The sequence below is a fragment of the Sciurus vulgaris genome (genome assembly GCF_902686455.1).
Source record: "Sciurus vulgaris genome assembly, chromosome: 3".
Taxonomy (NCBI): Eukaryota; Metazoa; Chordata; class Mammalia; order Rodentia; family Sciuridae; genus Sciurus; species Sciurus vulgaris.
The window spans coordinates 133,746,195-133,765,669 of record NC_136463.1 but is presented as its reverse complement, the minus strand read 5'-3'; positions in this window follow the sequence as shown (position 1 = coordinate 133,765,669).

Here is a 19,475-nt window from a genome sequence, read left to right as displayed (position 1 = left end):
TAATCCTATAGAAGTACCTGCAAAAAAAAAAAAAAAAAAAAAAAACATTTACAATGATGGCAGATTCATCATGTGCAGTTGAGCTAAGTTGAGTGAAAGATTTGAGCTGAGTGAACACGAGTTTGCAAGGAACCCCACTTTTGTGGTTAGACATAATGTGGAGTTACCCTGGCTGTGTATACAATCACAAGGCTAGGAAAGCTATGACCAATTAATTCTACTGTCCTTCTTATTCCCAGCCCTCTCCTCTCCCTTTTATTTCTCCTTCTAAAATATCCCTTATTTATTTCATTTGATGCTTCTATTCTCTATCAGGGACATTTTTGTTCATTGTTCTATCGCTAGAATCCAGAACAGTGCTTGGCATTTTTTAGAACACAGTATTTTGTTTGATCAAGTGAATAATTAATGAATACAATAATAATATACATCTATCTTGACTACTAATCATGGTGAATCCATAACTTTCAGAATTACCATCATTGCTTGCTTACTCATTTAAGAAAAATATTATTTGTTACCTATAATGTATTAAGACTCTTTTAAGGACTGAAGATATAGCAGTGTACAAAGAAAACCATATGTATGCCAAAAGTATACATTTTAGTGGTGAAAACAACCATCAAAGAATATGCAATACAATTCCTGATAGTGATAAGAGCTAGGAAGAAGAATGAAGCAGGATAAGGGGTACACAGTCTCCCCAGTGCTATTCCAGAAGAGTTGGCGTAGAAGTTCTTTCTGAGAGGAAATTTTGAGTGGGTCCCTGAGTGCAGTGTGGGAATGAGCCAAGTGGGGACTTAGGAAGAGCTACTGAAGAACACTATGGTGTGGTCCCAGTGGGCAATGAAGATGGCACATTGGAGACAAGGAGGACAGGGTGGTATCTGGTGAGCCTGGGAAAATAGTCAGGGATGGATTTTCTAAGGTCATGTGTTAATATTCTCATTGTGCTGGAAAGCCATTGGAGAGTTTTCAGTAAGGGAGTGACTGTGTCTGACTTACATTTTACTTAAAGGATTACTGATGATTGTGTAGAAAACAGAATGAAAGGGGGTAAGTGCAGAAGCTGGGAGAACACAGAGCCTTAATCTTTGCAGTACTGGGATAATGCTAAGAGTTCTTTGGTAATATCTGAGGCCCAGGAGCCATTCACCCAGGTAAATATATGGTAGCAGAATAACATAGTGATTGGATCCTCCAAGCCTCACTATTAGAATCATTTAGGAAGTTTGAAAGAGAAGCCCAGAATTCAATACACCCAGGACATATCTCTCCTAATATTGAAAAAGAAAAATTCTACAGCAAGAAATACAGTATTTTTCAATCCTTCAACTGCAAAGAGAAAAATAGAATCAGCAGAAATAACACGTGAAATTAACCACCCAGGTCCACCCATTCCCCTGGGAAATATGTGGCCAGATTGGCCCCATTAGTCATTTATGATCACATAAATAAGACATTCATGGAGGAAGTCACCCTTAACCCCAAAGGAACAGTTTCATGAGTAACGGCATTGGTTCCTGCTGAAATACATTTTTTATTTCACTGTCTTCGTGTATAGTTTTCTTATTTCTCCCTATTATTTCATCTATTAAACTTAAATGGCTTGGTTTGTTAATAAAAAAAAAAAATGCACCGTGATACCCTGCTTTGACCACACAAATTGTTTGAATTACAGTTAAATATCTGGTTATTTAAAACATGTCACTTACCTACCTATGGCATAATTCTATGAATTGCAACCTAGATAGGAGTTGGTGAGTAAATGAAATTTAAAAAGTCCCATGGACTTTTTCAGTAGCCCTTGACTACAGAAAGGGGTGTTGTTAATGTTTTTGGCCAAATTGTGGCTTGAAGATTTTAATGAGCTGAAATTCTATGCCATGTCCCCTCTTCACATTTTCCTATTCCAAGAGGGCTGGAAAGCTTATTTTGGTAATGGGTCTCTCTTAGACTTGCTCCCTGTGGATTGGTTTGGGGGGGACATAGCATAGCAATTACAATTTGGGCTCTGAATTCAGACTGCTGGACTTGAATTCCACTTACTAGCTACATGACATTGGGCAAGTTACTTAATCTCTGTATGCCTCAGTTGCCTGATTTGTAAAATAGGGACAATACTACCTCCTGACCTCATAGTAAGTACCATCTCAAGGTACTGTTGTGAGGAATAAGTGAGATATCTGTAAAATTCAGAATAGTGTCTGACATCTGGAGAATGATTATTAAATGTTTTATTATTATTATTATTTTAATTAATATTATTATTAATAATAATAATTAATATTATTTTTATTTTAATGTTTTTATTATTGTGTCTCAAGGAGGGGCCTGTTTTCAGTCTGACCTCTGCTCCTGCTGCTGGTGTCCCTTTTGAGAATGACAATGTATAAGAATTTCCAGGGCATTCCCAAAGTTATCTGATGTAGTGCTGAATTCTGGACAGAGGCAGGAAGATTAATTCTTTTTAAACTCTTGGTCAGTCCTTATCTCCTGAACCTGAAACAGAACTGGAGTCCATTATCTTATCAATTTGCTGGCATATAGAGAAACTACTCTGTTAGTTTCTGACCCACTTGCCTCCATTTATATACCTGGTAAGATCAGATTTAGATGGCCCGTGGTACCTGGTTTAAAAGACCTAACATTCATTATAGAAGGCTGGATATGGATTCAAAAATATAGAAAACAAGAAGGTAGGGGTAAAATTCAATGAAATTTAATTTCTTATTTGTATAGGAGTTCAAGGTGGGAGTTACTGCTGGGCAGCTCTCTTCTTGATCTTTCAGGCAGTGACCTAGCCTCACTCCCTTCTGATTCTCTGGACCTTGTTATCATGTAGATCTAGCTCTCTAAAGAGAAAGGAGCTAGGCAGAGGCACACCTGTTTCCCTTAGCACAGAGGTTCAGCATGTCTTCCATCACAGCCCACTGTGAGCTGGTCACATGGTCACAGCTACCTGTCACACATGCTGGAGCCTTTCCCTGGGCCAAAATGCCACCTCCCAGCTACACCTGTATCCTGAGGAAGGAAAAACAAAACAAAACACACACAAAATCATCTTTTAGTGGGCAGTTAGCCATCTCCACATATACAGAAACACGCTCACAGTTTTTCAGAGCTGATAAAAATACATAAATTTTTAATTCAACTTCAGAACTCATTTGATCTATATCAAAATTAAAACCTATTGGTGAATCATTGGACAAAAGTAAATATTTTAAACAATGTGTACCTTTAACCAGCCTATGTATTTCTCCTCCTACATGCTTTACAAGGAATTATGGTTTATATAAGAGAAAATATTTTCTGACAAATAATATTAAATTAATTCCTCATTCTAGTAAATTTAACTTTGGCTGAAAAATTAAATTTAACTTTAGTTGAACAAGAATAGCACAGAAGTAAACAGTGAAATCTGAACATCCTTCTGCTACTATTTTTTTTTTTTTTTTTTACCTTTTCTGCCATGAAACAAGTACCCACATTAAGTCTCTGGTAAATCCAGAGAAAGTGGTAAATATCCTGACTTCATGGTACTTATTAGCAATATTTTTAAAGACTATTTTTAACTTTAATAAGCTAATTCAATTCGTGCTCAGGGACTTGCTGAAATTACTGGATTTCAATGTGCTAAACAAATACCCCTGACTCAGGCAACATCTTTTTCTACATTACTAATGCATTACGCATAAGCTTTCCTAATATTGGTGCCACTGTGCAAACAGTACTGTCACATAGAGCCACGTTCACCTTTTGTAAACAAATGATTCAATTAATAAACCTCACCAGGGAATAGTTCTTTTGACTTAAAGGTTGCCTTTCTAAGATTGCTTTATAAAACAGTCTTCACATTCCTGGAGCTTATGACCTATGTGCATTTCAGGATTTGCTAATGAACTGTTCAGCTGCTGAGTTGAGTAAATATAAAAGGCCATTTCTCTTTGCTCTTTTCACACCTTTTAATTGGAAGAAGTATGTTTTGGTCTGATTCATACCACTTTTATGTGCTAGCAACTTGTGTGCATAAAAATTCGGTTGAAATTCTACCGGCAGTAGGGGTCATATTTTTTAATGTGGGCAGCAGGGTTGCTTTAATTCTACAGGACAAGGATTAATAGATCATGAGTGACATGATGGATTGGCTTGAGAATTGCATTCCAACCTAAGTGAGTTTTAACTCCCATAATGTGTCTGTCCATGTTTCTAAAGCAATTATTTTCCAAGTAGAATGCACAAGGTGGCCCAAGGGGGTTAAGAAAGATTGTATCAGTCAAGACTCTTCCTGGTTGCAAGTGATAGAAACACTTCTCAAAACGGATTAGGCAAAAGTGGAATCTTCATGCTCACGTCTGTGAAATGCCTAGCATTGAGCTGATTTCGGGCAAGGTTGGTAGGTCATTAGGCATCTTAATGGAAAATAGTTGGCACATTTGTATTAGAATAACTAGATTAGTTTATTTACAAAAGGATTATTATGAAGGGATGAAAGGAGTAGGTGAAAAGGATCAGGTTATCAGAAGAGCCATTACTTACACCTAAACCTGATGATGTAAGAAGAGGAAGAAGTGATCACAACCTAGAAGGAGCCTGGAGAGAGTCATCTGGAGACAACCCTGCAGAAGATCAAAGCCTCACCTCATTCTCCATCTGGAAACCAGAGAGGCATCACACATGTCCTCACAGGCCAGACACCTGGCTTGAGTGCCTGTGGAGGAAAGTAGGCAAACCAAGGCAGTCCCACACAGCTGTGATACCCTTAAACTGGCTCTCCATCTCCTGGTCTTCTTTACTATTTATTGCCTTTACCACTAGACACACTCATGGTGATGGTAAAAAGACCACTGGCAGCACCATGACTAATTCCTGTGACAATAGCCACCCCTGAGAGGGTTTCTTTTTTCTAAGAGTTGAACATAAGTCCCAAGTTGATTAACAGGTCCTTGCTGAACTGATCCCTCTAGGTCAACAAACCAGCCCTCTATTACATGTCATACCCTGGAGCTGGGATGAAACCAGCTATTCCTGAACCAAATGACTGAGTTAGAGGAGTGGGTCCTCAAAAGGAAAGCAATGGACTTTTATCAGAAAAAAAGAGAAGCTGACACTAGACACGTGGATTCACTGAATAGATATCATTTCAGAAATAAAATTTGGAAGCATCATTGAGAGAGAGTCTACTGGTCACACCCATCAAGTCTATTTGTGTCTTTTGTCCATATCCATTCTAAAAAATATGACTCCCATCTCTTGGATACATCCACTTGAGAATCTGAAGACTTACTATTTCCTCATTCTTTCTTAAATTCTGATTCCATCAGTTCAATTCTTTGGCAATTATTCTTTCCATGGATGGAAAACCTACTTATTCTTTCCTGAGAGGCATACGCATGAAGGGGGGGTGACGTTCTTTTTAGCATTCAATTCTTAAAATGGGTCCTTGGAATTTTAGGTAATTTAGCTATGGACCATAGACCCTTGCAATTATGCTAAAAAGGAATTATTTTCATTTTTCTAGGTGGGAGAATCCATACCTTTTCTCCATTCTCAGAAGTTGGTCCCCAGAGAGCTAGGAGCCTCTGAGGCCCATTCTCTTTTTTTATTTATTTTTTATTTTGATTCATTGTACACATATGGGAGGTACAACTTTTGTTTCTCTGTCTATACACAAAGTAGAGTCACACCATTTGCATAATCATACATGTACATAGGCTAATGATGCTTGTCTCATTCTACTATTTTTCCTCCCCCACACTCTCTCCCCACCCCTCATTTTCCTCTATACAATCCATCCTTCCTCCATTCTTGCCTTACCCCCCCCCCCTCCATTATGTATCATTATCCACTTAACAAGAGAAATCATTTGGCCTTTGGTTTTTTTGGGATTGGCTTATTTACTTAGCATGATATTCTCCAACTCCATACATTTACCTGCAGATTTCTTAATTTTATTCTTCTTTATGACTGAATAATATTCCATTGTGTATATATACCCCATTCTCTTCATCAAAAAACACAAGAAACACTCTTCCTGATGACTCTAGAGAGCAGCTACAAGAATGATTCACTGAGGTTTGAGTTCAAGAGAATCATTTCTCTTAATGTTAAGCATATATCTACTCTGTGAATAGATAATCATATACTATAAGATGAGAGAAAATAATTAATTTTAATTATTTTAAATATTTTTAATACTCACAGTATTCACAATAGCCAAGTTATGAAACCAACCTACATGCTTGTCAGCAGATGAATGGATTAAAAATGTGGCATATATTACACAAGGGGTTTTTATTCAGCCATAGAAAAGAATGAAATTATGCCATTTTCAGGAAAATGGATGAAACTAGAGAGTATCATGTTAAATGAAATAAATGAGACTCAAAAGTCAAGGGTCATATGTTTTTTTCTCTCATATGTGGAAACTGAGATTAAAAATGGCATAAAAGGGACACCATGAAAATAAAAGGGAAACCATTAAGGTGGAAGAGGGGATGGATTTGGGGGGAGGGAGGGAAGGAGGGCAAGGGAAAGTACTGGGGAATAAAACTGATAAAATTTTGCTATATGCACATATAAATATGTAAATATGTCACAGTTAATCCCACTATTTTGTATAATTATTATACACCAATAAAAATTTTTTTAAATATTGATAAAATTAAATCAGATGATAATGATACCCCTGAACATTCTGGTATATGTAGCAAAAAATTATATAGTGTGAAAAGTTCATTGAGTGCCTAGATTTCGTGTTATTTTAAAAATAATTGTATTATTTTCCATATTCATTTTCAGTGTCTATAAATATTAGCTGCTACATATTGCTGCCTACAACCACACTAACATTTACTTCTCACTGTAGCCTTATCATCCTGCCTGCTTGTAATATGTTAAACTAGATAATCCAGTTAACCAACCCAGAGGCTAAAGGAGGTGGTTCTGTGCAGGTGCCCACCTCCATGTTCACAAGTCATGTTTCATAGGAACAGAACAGGAATTGGAAAGCAAAAGTAGATATGGAGATACAGAGAATAGGCTGTGACACAACTGGACTTTCAGTAGAAAAGATGGGAGCCCCAGGGCAGGCAGTCAACCAGACAGATATTGGAACTGGGGTTGGAGAAGTATGTAAAACAGGAAAGTGATGATGTTTCTTTCCAGAAAAGATAGGAAGTATGTTTAGCTTGCCAGGGCTGCCGTAACAGTGCCACAAACTCAGTGGTTTAAACAAGAGACATTTATTTTCTAGAAGTGTGAGGTCAAGATGTCAAGGTTTGTACAATTTTCTCCTAGCTTCTGGTGGTTTGCTGACAGTTTTGATGCTTCCTGGTGTGCAGAAGCATCCCTCTGCTATCTGCCTTCACCTTCATGTGTGTTTTCCCTGTGCGCATGCCTCCCTCTTTATCCAAACCTTGCTCGTGTTGGATTTACAGCCCATCCTACTCTAGCAAGATTTCATCTTAGCTGTTTCTCCAACAGCTCTATTTCTAAGTAAGTTCATAGGGCAGTGGGAGTGAGGACTTTATGCATGTGCACTCCTAGGGAGCCCAGTTCAACCCATAGACCAGGTTCAGATATATAACACTAACTAATAAAATGTATTTGGGAGGGAAGAGATAGGTGTAAGGCAGCTTGGGACCCATAGCGATTTTAGCCGCCACTGTGCGATCCCGCTGAACTGCCCCCCCTCTCCCCCCCCTCGCTCATCTCAGTTGCAGCTCGCCAACAGCTCCCAGAAAAATGCACCGCAGACACGAGGTCTCACGCAAGAGACTTTATTATGCAGACCACTAACACGTCTGCTCAGGGTTAAAAGAAAGGAAAAAAGAAAAGATGGCGTGTGCGCTTCTCGCAGATATTGAAATCTCCCAGGCTGGAAGGAACCAATAGCGGAGGAGAATACTTGCAAGCTGACTGATGAACCAATAGCTATTTAGCATGTTAGGATGTAAGGTGGGAAGCAGGAAAATGGCGGCAGCATAAGCCAGAAATTCCTGTAATGTAAGAGGCGGGCAGAGAGCAGATTGACAGGTGATTGGGAGGCGGGGTATCAGCTTTATATTACATTCCCCCATTTTTGATTTTATAAAAAAAAACTTTTTGGGTACATGGATGAAAGTCAGTCTTCTGTAATTACTTCCTGCTGAGTGTGGACGTAGAGCTGATTCAGGGGAGAGATCATCATGGCAGGAAGAGTTGGGGACTTGATAGTTCCTCTGGGGGCACACCTGTAGCCAGGTTTCGATTTCTGTAAGATCCTGATATTTCTGTAATACAAGCTGATTAGTTGACATGGAAGTAAAAAGACAGGGGGCTCCCCTTTTTTGGCTGGCATTCTATTGGAAAAAAATTCAGTGGTTAGGAAAATTACAAACAGGAATCCAGTCCTCATGGCTGGGCGTGGTTGTCTGGTGTTTCAGTTGTCTGGTTCCCAATTTCTGGAATGGGAGAAAGGGTGGAGGGCTTTATGATCTTAAGTCTGAGACAAAGGGGTCCCACAGGAGTGGCTGAGTGTCAGATGGAAGAAGCCTGTGAATTAGGAGCTGGAGAGGGGTTAGCATTTGACCAGAGATGAGGGCTGTCTCAGAATCCCTGTGGGAGAACTGTTCAGGTCATCTAAGAAGAAACTCAAGTGAAAGGGTCAGTCCAAGTAAAAGCAAAGAGATTTAGCACTGACGAGTATGTGGTGGAAGAAGGGATAGAAGAAAGCAGGGTGTAAGGATTGGATACAATGGGAAAGATGGGGACCACTGCTGAGTTAATGATGCAGAGGTCTTGCACTAGACGGTAAGATCCATTAGGCTTCCTAACAGCCAGGGTGGGAGTGTTATAAGGTGAGTTGGCAGGGTGCAGGAAGCCTTTCTGCCTTAAATCCTGGGTGATTGGTTGAAGTCCTATAAGGTTCCTTTGGGGAAGGGGATATTGGGCTTCTGATTGAGCTGTAAGGAGAGGAATAGCAGAGGAGTCTTGGCTAAGCGCATGGTGGGTGAGAAGGAAATAGAGGCACCCAATTTGGTTAGGATGTCCCTTCCCAGAAGGGTTATGGGACATGAAGGAATTATTAAAAGGTAATGAGTAAAGCCAATTTGTCCTATATGGCAGTTTATTGGAGGGGTTTGTAAGGGGTTATATGGTTTTCCCTCTACCCCGACAATAGAGGATTTGGCAGGGGAAGTAGGTCCCCAAAACTCACACAGCACTGAGAAGGTGGCTCCAGTGTCTATAAGGAAAGGGATCTGCCTGCCTGCCACCTAAGGGTTACCTGGGGCTCCTGAGTGGTGATGGTCATTGGGTGCAGAAGTCCCAGGCCCCTTCATTCATCCATTGCCAATCCCAGCAAGTCTCCAGAGGGAGGGGCCAAGGATGACCTGGCACTTCTCTGGGCACCAGGGCAATCCATTGCCCAATGTCCCAGTTAGTGGCATTTTGGACAAGGACTTGGGGGCTGCCAGGGATTGGGGCAGGCTGCCCAGTGGCCCTTTTGCCCTCACTTGAGGCATGAGCTTGGAGGTCTTCTGGGAGCTTGGGCACCCCTAGTGGTGGACAGTTGGGCAGGTCTAGCTGGCTGAAAGGCTTTGGCCAGCATTTGGTATTTTAATTTTTGGTTTTTTTCTTTCCTTCCATTATAAACCTTGAATGCCACTGCTAGAACCTGTGGCTGTGGGGTAAGGGGCCCCCTATCCAACTGCCTCAATTCTCAATTTAACCTTTATGTCAGGGTAACTTTGGGAAAAGTAATAAGTCATAAGTAGCTGCCGTCCCTTCGGAGTCTCAGGATCCTGGTTAGTGTACCTGAGCATGGCCTTTGTAAGGCGGCTTAGAAATGCTGACAGGGTTTCATCTCTGTCCTGTATTACTTCCTGAAGTTTGTCATAGTTAATGGGTTTAATAGCAGCCTTTTGTAGACCTGCAAGGATGCAGGTTTGAAACCTATCTCGCTATAGACATCCAGCCTCGGTATTATAGTTCCATAGGGGCTCCTATCTGGTACCGCTTCAACCCCAATGGGGTGGGTTGGGGTCGATTGATGAATCTCATCTCCATAATTGTGCACCTGTTCCCAAACTCTCCTGCGTTCCTCAGGGGTTAGGGTGTTGGACATGATCATGTAAATGTCATGCCAGGTAAGGTTATAAGACTGGGTAAGGTATTGAAATTCCTTAATGAAGGTTGCAGGGTTGGAGGTGAAGGAACCTAGCCGCTTCTCTATTTGGGACAGATCGGACAGTGAAAAGGGGACATGGACTCTAATTATTCCTTCCGCGCCAGCCACCTCCCGTAAAGGAGCTAGGACATGTGCACAAGACCGTGTGGTGGGACTTGGTGGGCTGAGTGGAGGAGCAGAAGGAGAAACAGAATGAAGCAAAGGAGAGGAATGAACAGGGGCTTCTGCAGTAGGAGGCCTGTAAGGAGATGATTCATCAGCTGAATCAAACTCAGAAGAAAAGAAGGGTTAAAAGGGAGAAGAGAAGTCAAGAGAACGTGTTCAGGTTTTTGAGGAGAGTAGAGATTAGGTTTAGCACGAAAGAAAGGAAAAACATGAAGGGGAAAAGTCTCTTTCCATTCACCAGGTCGCCCACATATGTACTTAATCATAACTAGTATAATTATGCATATAATTATACCTAGTATAATGCTTGAATTTAGGGTGTCATAAATAGACTATTCTGATTTACTATCTGAAGGACAGTTTGGCTGTAATTCAGGGAACAGGTGAAGGTGTTTGAGATTGTTAAATAAACATCTCAGGGGCGAGTTTGCTGGGGTGGAAGTCCTAGATCCCGTGGCGAAGACTGAGAAACACCTAAGTTAGTGATCGGGCATCCCACGACCACGTGTTAGGCAATGAGAAGGTAGTACACAGGTCTGGTTGTCACACAGTACCAGTGTCTACCAGGCAATAGCCGAGAGAGTTTGAGGACCTGGCCAGGATTTCGAGCGCGATGAGAAAATAAGCCTCAAACCCTGAGAAGGAATCTCAGCACTATAAAATCAGGAATTCACCTGGCAAATAAGACCAACTATAGGAACCAACTGTAACTTTGAAAGTTGTGGCTGGGGGTACCCCCACAGCAGCCTTGAGAGCCCTGGATACTCAACAGTCGCTTCTCAAGTCAGCAGAAGTGTGTTTAAGTGGTCTAGGGGACCTGCCTAAGGGGAACTCACCAATTTGGAGTCCAGTGTTGCATGCAGAAAACTGGGCATCCAGGTAAATGGAAGGTGAGCCTGTATCCGCGGGCCCTGGGGCATTTGGATGGGGTTCCGCTTGCTTAGTTAGCAGAAGGACCCATCCTGGGTTTCAGCACCAGATGTAAGGCAGCTTGGGACCCCTGGCGATTCTAGCCGCCACTGTGCAATCCCGCTGAACTGCAGCCCGCTCGCCCCTCTCAGTTGCGGCTCGCCAACAGCTCCCAGAAAAATGCACCGCAGACACAAGGTCTCACGCAAGAGACTTTATTCTGCAGACAACTAACATGTCCGCTCAGGGTGAAAAGAAAGGAAGAAAGAAAAGATGGCGTGTGCGCTTCTCCCAGATATTGGAATCTCCCGGGCTGGAAGGAACCAATAGCAGAGGAGAATACTTGCAAGCTGACTGATGAACCAATAGCTATTCAGCATGTTAGGACGTAACGTGGGAAGCAGGAAAATGGCGGCAGTATAAGCTGTAAATTCCTGTAACATAAGAGGCGGGCAGAGCGCAGATTGACAGGTGATTGGGAGGCAGAATATCGGCTTTATATTACAATAGGCAACTACAGAAACTAGGAAGGATTCTACATTAACTGCTTTTAAACTACAGGATGTTAACAGACTAGTTTGTGGCTAGACTGAAAACACAGCCCTCTGCTCACTTTTGCTGGCATGCCACCAGCCTGTTGGGCTTTTTTCCCATCCTTTTGCTCTGTGGGATTATGTATATGAAGGCTGGTGAAAGTAAAATGGCTTTCTGAGCCTCATTTCTTCTACGAAATACGTGTTTATATTAGATGCAAATTTGCCAAAGTTCCAACGAACTAACCATCTGAGAGATAATCAACTGGCTGAAAAAAAAAAAAAAAAGTTACATAAGACTCTCTTCCTTCTACTTTTAAGGAAGTTAGAATATTAGAAGTGCTGACAAATTTTACAACCAAAAATATGTTTGATCTAGCTTGAACCAGAGTTTTTCAAACTTATTTGATCATGTAAGCCATTTGTTTCACTGACTTCCATTTATCATCCTGTAGAGCTAATGCTGTGTGAGACACATTCTGGGAAATACCATGGAAAAACTTATTCCAGATCTAAATTATTTTTGATTCCAGGAAGAGAGGAATAGGCAGATTGAGGGATGGGGGAAATGAACTAAATAATTGAGTTTCTTCACCGATATTTTTTTAGTTTCAGATTTTGAGCTTCACTCTGTGTTCTTGGGGGGCAATTATACATGGAAAACTCATGGCCTAGGCAAGGCCCTTACTTTTAGATGGGAGAACGTACTAAAAATATTGTATTATTCATAACTGGGGACACAAGGGTGAAAGAGACAGAGTGCCTGCCATTTAATGTAGGCAAATATACATCGACTCTGATGGAACATGAGATATGGTCTCAGAAAAGTACAACATGAATTGTTTAGAGAGTGCAAAGCATGGACAGAATACAACTAGATCTCATATTTATGTGTTTGATCCTTGGCATCATGACCTGAAGTCAGTGTTATTATCCCAGTTTTACATTTGATGTTCAAAGTTGCTACAGTAGTTATAATAGAACTGGAATGGGATTCCAGAACATGTGGCCCTAACACCCAGGTCCTCACTACCACAGTCTGCTCTGAAGGTCCCTAGGAGAGAAAGAGAGATGTCTTAGAACATAAGAAGTCTTTAAGACAGGTGAAGAAAGAGTAGTTTGGTCAAAAAGTCTTGCTCTAGTGCATATCATGTTCCATGACATTCAGTTGCAACTGATTGTTATCATTATTATTGATGGTGTTACCAATAATAACCTGAGAAAAATAGAAATGACAGAAATAAATTTCTCAGACTGAAGATTATTCTGAACAATAGCAAGTCAGAAACTATCACTGAATTCTGTAGTCTGCAAGCATATTTGTAGATCTGTGCTAATGATAAGGAAAACTAAAGATAAATTAACCTAAAAACTCATGTCCCTTGGGACAGACCCTAGTGTGGATCTGTGCAATGGTTGTATCTGATCTTCAAGGTGCCTGCTAGATTTCTGACATACTCTGGATGTTCTAGCAGGCTCTCTGAAGCTTGTTAATGTCACCAACCAACTATAATTAGCACACAATGAGACAGTCTAGGATAGCCAAGACAAAGCAGTAAGTCTAAAACAGCAGCCAATGTAGCTATATACCTCTGTTCCCGCGAAAAACATGATAAATATACAACAGCAGGTGAACTAAGAAGCTTTCTAGAGACACTGCAGCCCATTTTATGTGGCATGGCAGAGCTGGAACAAATTGGAAGCCTCACTGGTAGACAGAACAATATGGCAGAAAGTATCACAGATGGGCTGACTTTTTGACTAAAGGTGTCAAACAGACTGTGAGAAAATGAACCAGATTCTTAGATGGAGGCTGCAGATGAAAATGAAAGGGCAATCTTAGTGTGTCTGCAGTGTGGAGAACACTGCTTTGCATTTTTCAGCATCAGCAACACCCGTGCATCCAGATTGTGAGCACTAACAGAGGAGACTTTTTCAGTTTTTTAAAAAATTTGACTCATAAGAAAAATCCTTAAAGAACATCAAGCATTCTATCATTTTGATTTACTATGGCATTTTTCTGCTCAGTGCAGTTCAACCTTCAATACATAGTTAGGCTATAGAACACTATTGTATTAATCATTTTTATCTCTAAACCACATGGGCTTTTTCTCCCACCCAGGATAAGAAAAAATGGTGTAGGATAGGCGAAGGGGCAGGAGTACCTCAAAGTATCATGATGTAAGATTTTTTAAAATAGAAAATGGAGGGTTTTGCTAGAAGAGATAAAGGCATTTGTTGAAGTAAATTGTTCATAATAGGAACTGAAGTGCCTTCAGATATTTAAAAGATTATTCTGTAAAAGAGGGAGCAGATTGTTCTTGATTCAAAAGACCAGAACAAAAATTGATGGAAAGAAGCCACAAAGACACAGATTTTAGTTCAGTGCAATGAAGAACTTTCCAATTATATTTCAATCTTACAGAAGAATAGATTTCACTGAAGTAGCCATTTAGAGGGTGGTGGTCAGTGACCAGAGAGCCATTTGTTTGGGATGATACAGAATAAAGTCATTGCAGAGTCAGAGGTTAAACTAAATGTACTTTAATTCATTTGTCTCTTATTCCTTCTACTGGTGTAAACTCCTTGAAGACAGGCAGAGGGTGTTCTAGAATTTCTCATCTCTACAGAGTCTGAAAGAGAACATTGAATATTGCAAAACCTATGATAAATTAATTTCAGCACTTGTTTTATCCTGACTGTTATGACATAAAAAATTTCAAAAGTATCCACTCAATTTAATTCAGATAATTCAATCTTAAAGGAATCAATTTAACAAATTTACTCCAATAACTGAATTTTGAACCATTCATATGCACAGCAGTGATATAAGACAATATGTTTCTTTGCCAACAATAGACTTACAATTAGTTCACAATATGGATGTCAGGAGGATCAATCTTAGTTGACAGACTATATTTTCTTTTTAACCTTAAATATTCTATCAGTAAGATATACCTACTTTTATGAGAAAGTAAATTTTATGCTTTTTGGTGATTCACAACCTTCAGATAAATTCAGATCACTGTCTATACTTTCTAAATTTTAGCTGTTCTTGTGTATCCTGCTGAAGAAATATGAATTAAATCAAACTATCAAGAGATTTAAGTTCCATTCTTTCAAAAATTAATATACGTTTCAATGACCCACTTCAAAATATCATGTTGACCTTCGGAACTTCTGCACTTGAGACTCTCTTTAAAAATATGGCACTGACATTTTTGTCCTATTAGACATTTCATTAAGGTCAGTGCTACATTTGCTGTAATAAATAGAGGAGAATTAAGAGCTCATCAGCACTGCCATATTGTAACATCGAACAGATTGAATTATGTGCTTAAGGGGATGAATTGGTGATGATTGGCAAACTCCTATAAAAGCCACTGCCTTGAAAAATGTCTCAGAGAAAAAGTGTTTCCATGAATATTTTTTCCCTTCAGCATATTTTATTTTGATAAAATACACTCATAAATTGGGGCTATCTTTTAAAGATTCATACTTGGACTCTATCATTTAATTATCCTCTAATGAGCTCGTGGGGATCCCTGTCATAGCTGTAGATCTTGAAGTGAGCTCTGTGAAAATCTGTAGTTGAGTGCTCATTGAAAATCAGAGTTGTTCTCCTGACTCAAGGGAGTAATCAAGTTGCTGTCTAGTTTAAACAAAAAGATAAAAAAGAGAAAGAGACTGAAGAAGTATTCAAATAATGAGGAAGTATGAGGAAACAAGCTCTATGAGTATATGGAAGTATACTTAGAGCTATTGACAACATCCTTTGTTTAAAAATGAAACATCAGTCTCATTCCAAGGGTGGAGAGTGAGCATGGCAAATCGAATGTGGCTGCAAGGCAGTTTACATCGTATCTGACCAATGTTCAATTTAAGAAGAGATTGAAGAACATCAGGCTGCTATAAAAACAATTTGCACAGAATAAATTTGATACTTGCCAGTCGTTTCACAGAGAAAGCAGTTTTCCCGTGGAGTCAGTACATCATGCAACATAGGTTGCTGGTACTCAAGCAGGATGATTAGACACAAAATTAATCCAAAAATAGACATATGATAGCATTTAATATTTGAAATAACAGCAGTACCTGCCATCTAAATGGTATTTACATTTTGTTAACTGAGAATAGGTAGGAAGATTTTTTTCTGTCAGATTTCTGTTAGAGCAACCTGCAAAATAATGAGTTCAAGAAAAACAGTCACTATATATGAATTAAGCTTCTCCATATTTGTTGCATTGTGATTCATGCTATTTAGGAATAGGTAGAGGGTCAGGAAGGGCAGGGTAGCCTGGGTTGAGGGGGAGTCCAAAAATGTCAATGGCACTATCCTGAAGGCTAGAAGGTATTATGCAAGTTCTGGGTGTGGAAATGGAGAGAAGGTGGTGACAGAAAATTAAAAGAATGACTAGTTTTGTGGAGTATGTGAAACTAAAGGTAGGTTTTTGAAGAAGTATAGTGTTCAATAAATGTAGTGAATATAAAGTTCAATTCATTGACAGCAAAACTTAGTAGTTTAGAGCAAGAGCGGAGGGATAGGAAAACCTGGCTTCAGTTCTGCCACTTGTGTGTTTGCACATGGTACTTAACCTCTTCGTGCCTCAGTGTTCTCATCTGTGAAATGAGAGACCTGCCTCTCTGTCTCTTTGATTTGGTTTAAGGATTAAATGAGATAATTCAGGTAAAGTTTTTAGAGCAGTGCTTGGCAGGTAATAAATAGTCGCTAAAGTAAGTTATTACTTTTAGTAATTTTGGCATCTTCTTCATCAGCATCTTCTGACTTGAAATTTCTTATACTTTTTTTTTTTAGCTTCAGTTTTACCTGTCGAAGTTTGACTTTATGTACATTCCTTTCCACAAAGAGCAAACCAAAGGATCTCAATTTGTTGGGGAATAAACAAAAACTTTAAAAATGTAGTCACTTTAAGCAAAATGATTATGCCAAATCCCCCTTTTCTTTCCTCTGGACATAGAACAGATATTAAACACTTCCTTTCCTTTTTTTAAAAAAAAAGGCAGCCAGTTTAAAAATCAAATCTCACATGTGACTCAAATTTCACTTTTCCCTCATCACAGCTTAGACTTTTGATAGAGGGGTCTGGAAGGAAGACTCAGTGTGGTTGCTCTTGGTGCCTTTCTCCTTCTCTCCTTTCTAGCATCCCTAGTTTGGGGACCACGTTGAAGGAAATGGGAGGAGCACAAACATCTCCGTCTCAAAAGAAGAAAACTGCAACCTTCAGCTTTTAGGTTGCAGCTGCTTTGGCTAATGCCCTGCGGTCAGCAATGCCTCTGTGTTGCTGACACCACAATATGATTCTCCCATGAGACACATGTTTGGGTTCTTTGCAGAGGTCTTGCTGTTTCATGGTTCTGTCATGGGAGATCCTGCCCTGGCTGAGCCTGTCCACACCCCCGCCCCCCCCACAACATGTCTCAGTTGCTGCCATCTGTGGCCAACACCACAGCTCCTACTGTCAGTCTCCCCATGCCTGATGAAAGCCTTGTGGGATAAGCCTTCTGTCTGTTCTGGTAGCTTCTGCAAAAAGGGGAAATTCATACAGATAGGTGAGTAGGCTGTTTCTCAACCCTTTTTTAAACCTGCCATTTCATCCCAATTCTCTTTAAGATAACACAGACAGAGGAGGACATCTGGAAGTGTTCTGCTGAAGGAAGCATCTAACACTGAGATGAGAACTATTTCTTCTTTCACATACCCTCAACTCAGTGCTTCTCTTGGAAGCCATTTCCTCACATATCTTGGAGGGAGCATATCCCTCACTTCCCAGGCACCAGCTCCCATTTACCCTGCAGTCCTCCAAGGGCACGTGATCTGAGAAGGAAGAAAGGAGGATGAGGTGGGTGGCTCTCTGCCTGTTAGCAAGCTCTGCAGGGAGTGTCTGGGGGATCTGGGGGACTTCTTCAGTATGTCGGGTTCTGCTCGGACCTAGGGCCTTACCTTCAGTTCCAGGATGATATAAAAAGACCTCCTGAGCCTACTGTATCAGGAAAGTGCCGATCCCTGAATTTGATAGATACTTCACATTTGTTTTGCTGAATTCTAGTCATTTTTCGAATTTCAGTCCAAGCGGCACCTATTAAAAAAAAAAAAAAAAAAAGGGCAACCCTCACTCCTTGTAGTTGTAGATTCAATCTCTTCTGTATTAACGTTCATGGTTCTTTAGTCACAGCACTAGGATCCTCATTGCTTATTCCCATGTCTTACAATTATGATTTGTCTTCATGCTTTTTATCATTTTAGATTGAATCTAGAAAATATACTTAATGTAGAAATCATCTTCATATTTCCCGAAGTACCAACAAAGGTCTTAGAGTGAAGCAATTCTTTGCTTTTATTTTATCTCTTTTTAATTTTTATTTTTACAGACTGCATTTTGATTCATTGTACACAAATGGGGTACAATTTTTCATTTCTCGGTTTTACACAATGTAGATTCATACCATTCATGTAATCATACATGTACATAGGGTAATAATATCTGTCTCAGCTACTATCTTTCCTTCCCTCACCTTCTCTGCCCCATTTTCCTCTATATCATCCAAAGTTCCTCCATTCTTCTCTTACCCACCCCCTGCCACACCATCCCTTTATGTATCATCATCCACTTATCAGAGAAAACATTCATCCTTTGGTTTTTTGGGCTTGGCTTATTTCACTTAGCATGATATTCTTCAACTCCATCCATTTACTGGCAAATGACATAATTTCATTCATTCTCCTTTATGGCTGAATAATATTCCATTGTGTATATATACCACAGTTTTTTTTTTTTTTTTTTTTTTTTTTTGGTCCATTCATCAATTAAAGGGTATCTAAGTTGGTTCCACAATCCAGCTATGAACATTGATGTGGCTGCATCACTGTAGTATACTGACTTTAAGTCCTTTGAGTATAAACCAAGGAATGGGATAACTGGGTCAAAAGGTGGATCTATTCCAAGTTGCACCAATTTTCAACTCCACCAGCAAGGTATGAGTATACCTTTTTCCCACATCCTCACCAACACCTGTTGTTGCTTATGTTATTAATAATAGCCTTTCTAATTGGAGTAAGATGAAATCTTAGGGTGGTCTGAATTTGCATTTCTCTAATTACTAGAAATGATGAGCACGTTTTCATATATATGATCACCTGTATATCTTCTTCTATGAAGTGTCTGCCCAGTTCCTTGGCCCATTTATTGATTGGGTTTTTTGTATTTTTGGTATAAAGGTTTTTAAGTTCTTTATAAATTTTGGAGTTTAGTGCTCTGTCTGAATTGTGTGTGGAAAAGATTTTCTCCCACTCTGTAGGTTCTCTTTTCATATTATTGATTGTTTCCTTTGCTGAGAAAAAGCTTTTCAGTTTGAATCCATCCCATTTATTGAGTCTTTCTTTTATTTCTTGTGCTCTGGGGGTCTTGTTAAGGAAGTCTGATTCTAAGCCAACATGATAAAGATTCGGGTCTACTTTGTCTTCTGTTTGGTGCAGGGTCTCAGGTCTAATTCCTAGATCCTTTATCCATTTTGAGTTGAGCTTTGTACAGGGTGAGAGATAGGGGTTTAATTTCATTTTGCTGCATATGGATTTCCAGTTTTGCTAGCACCATTTGTTGAACAGGCTATCTTTTCTCCATTGTATGTTTTTGGCACCTTTGTCTAGTATGAGATAACTGTACTTAAGTGGGTATGTC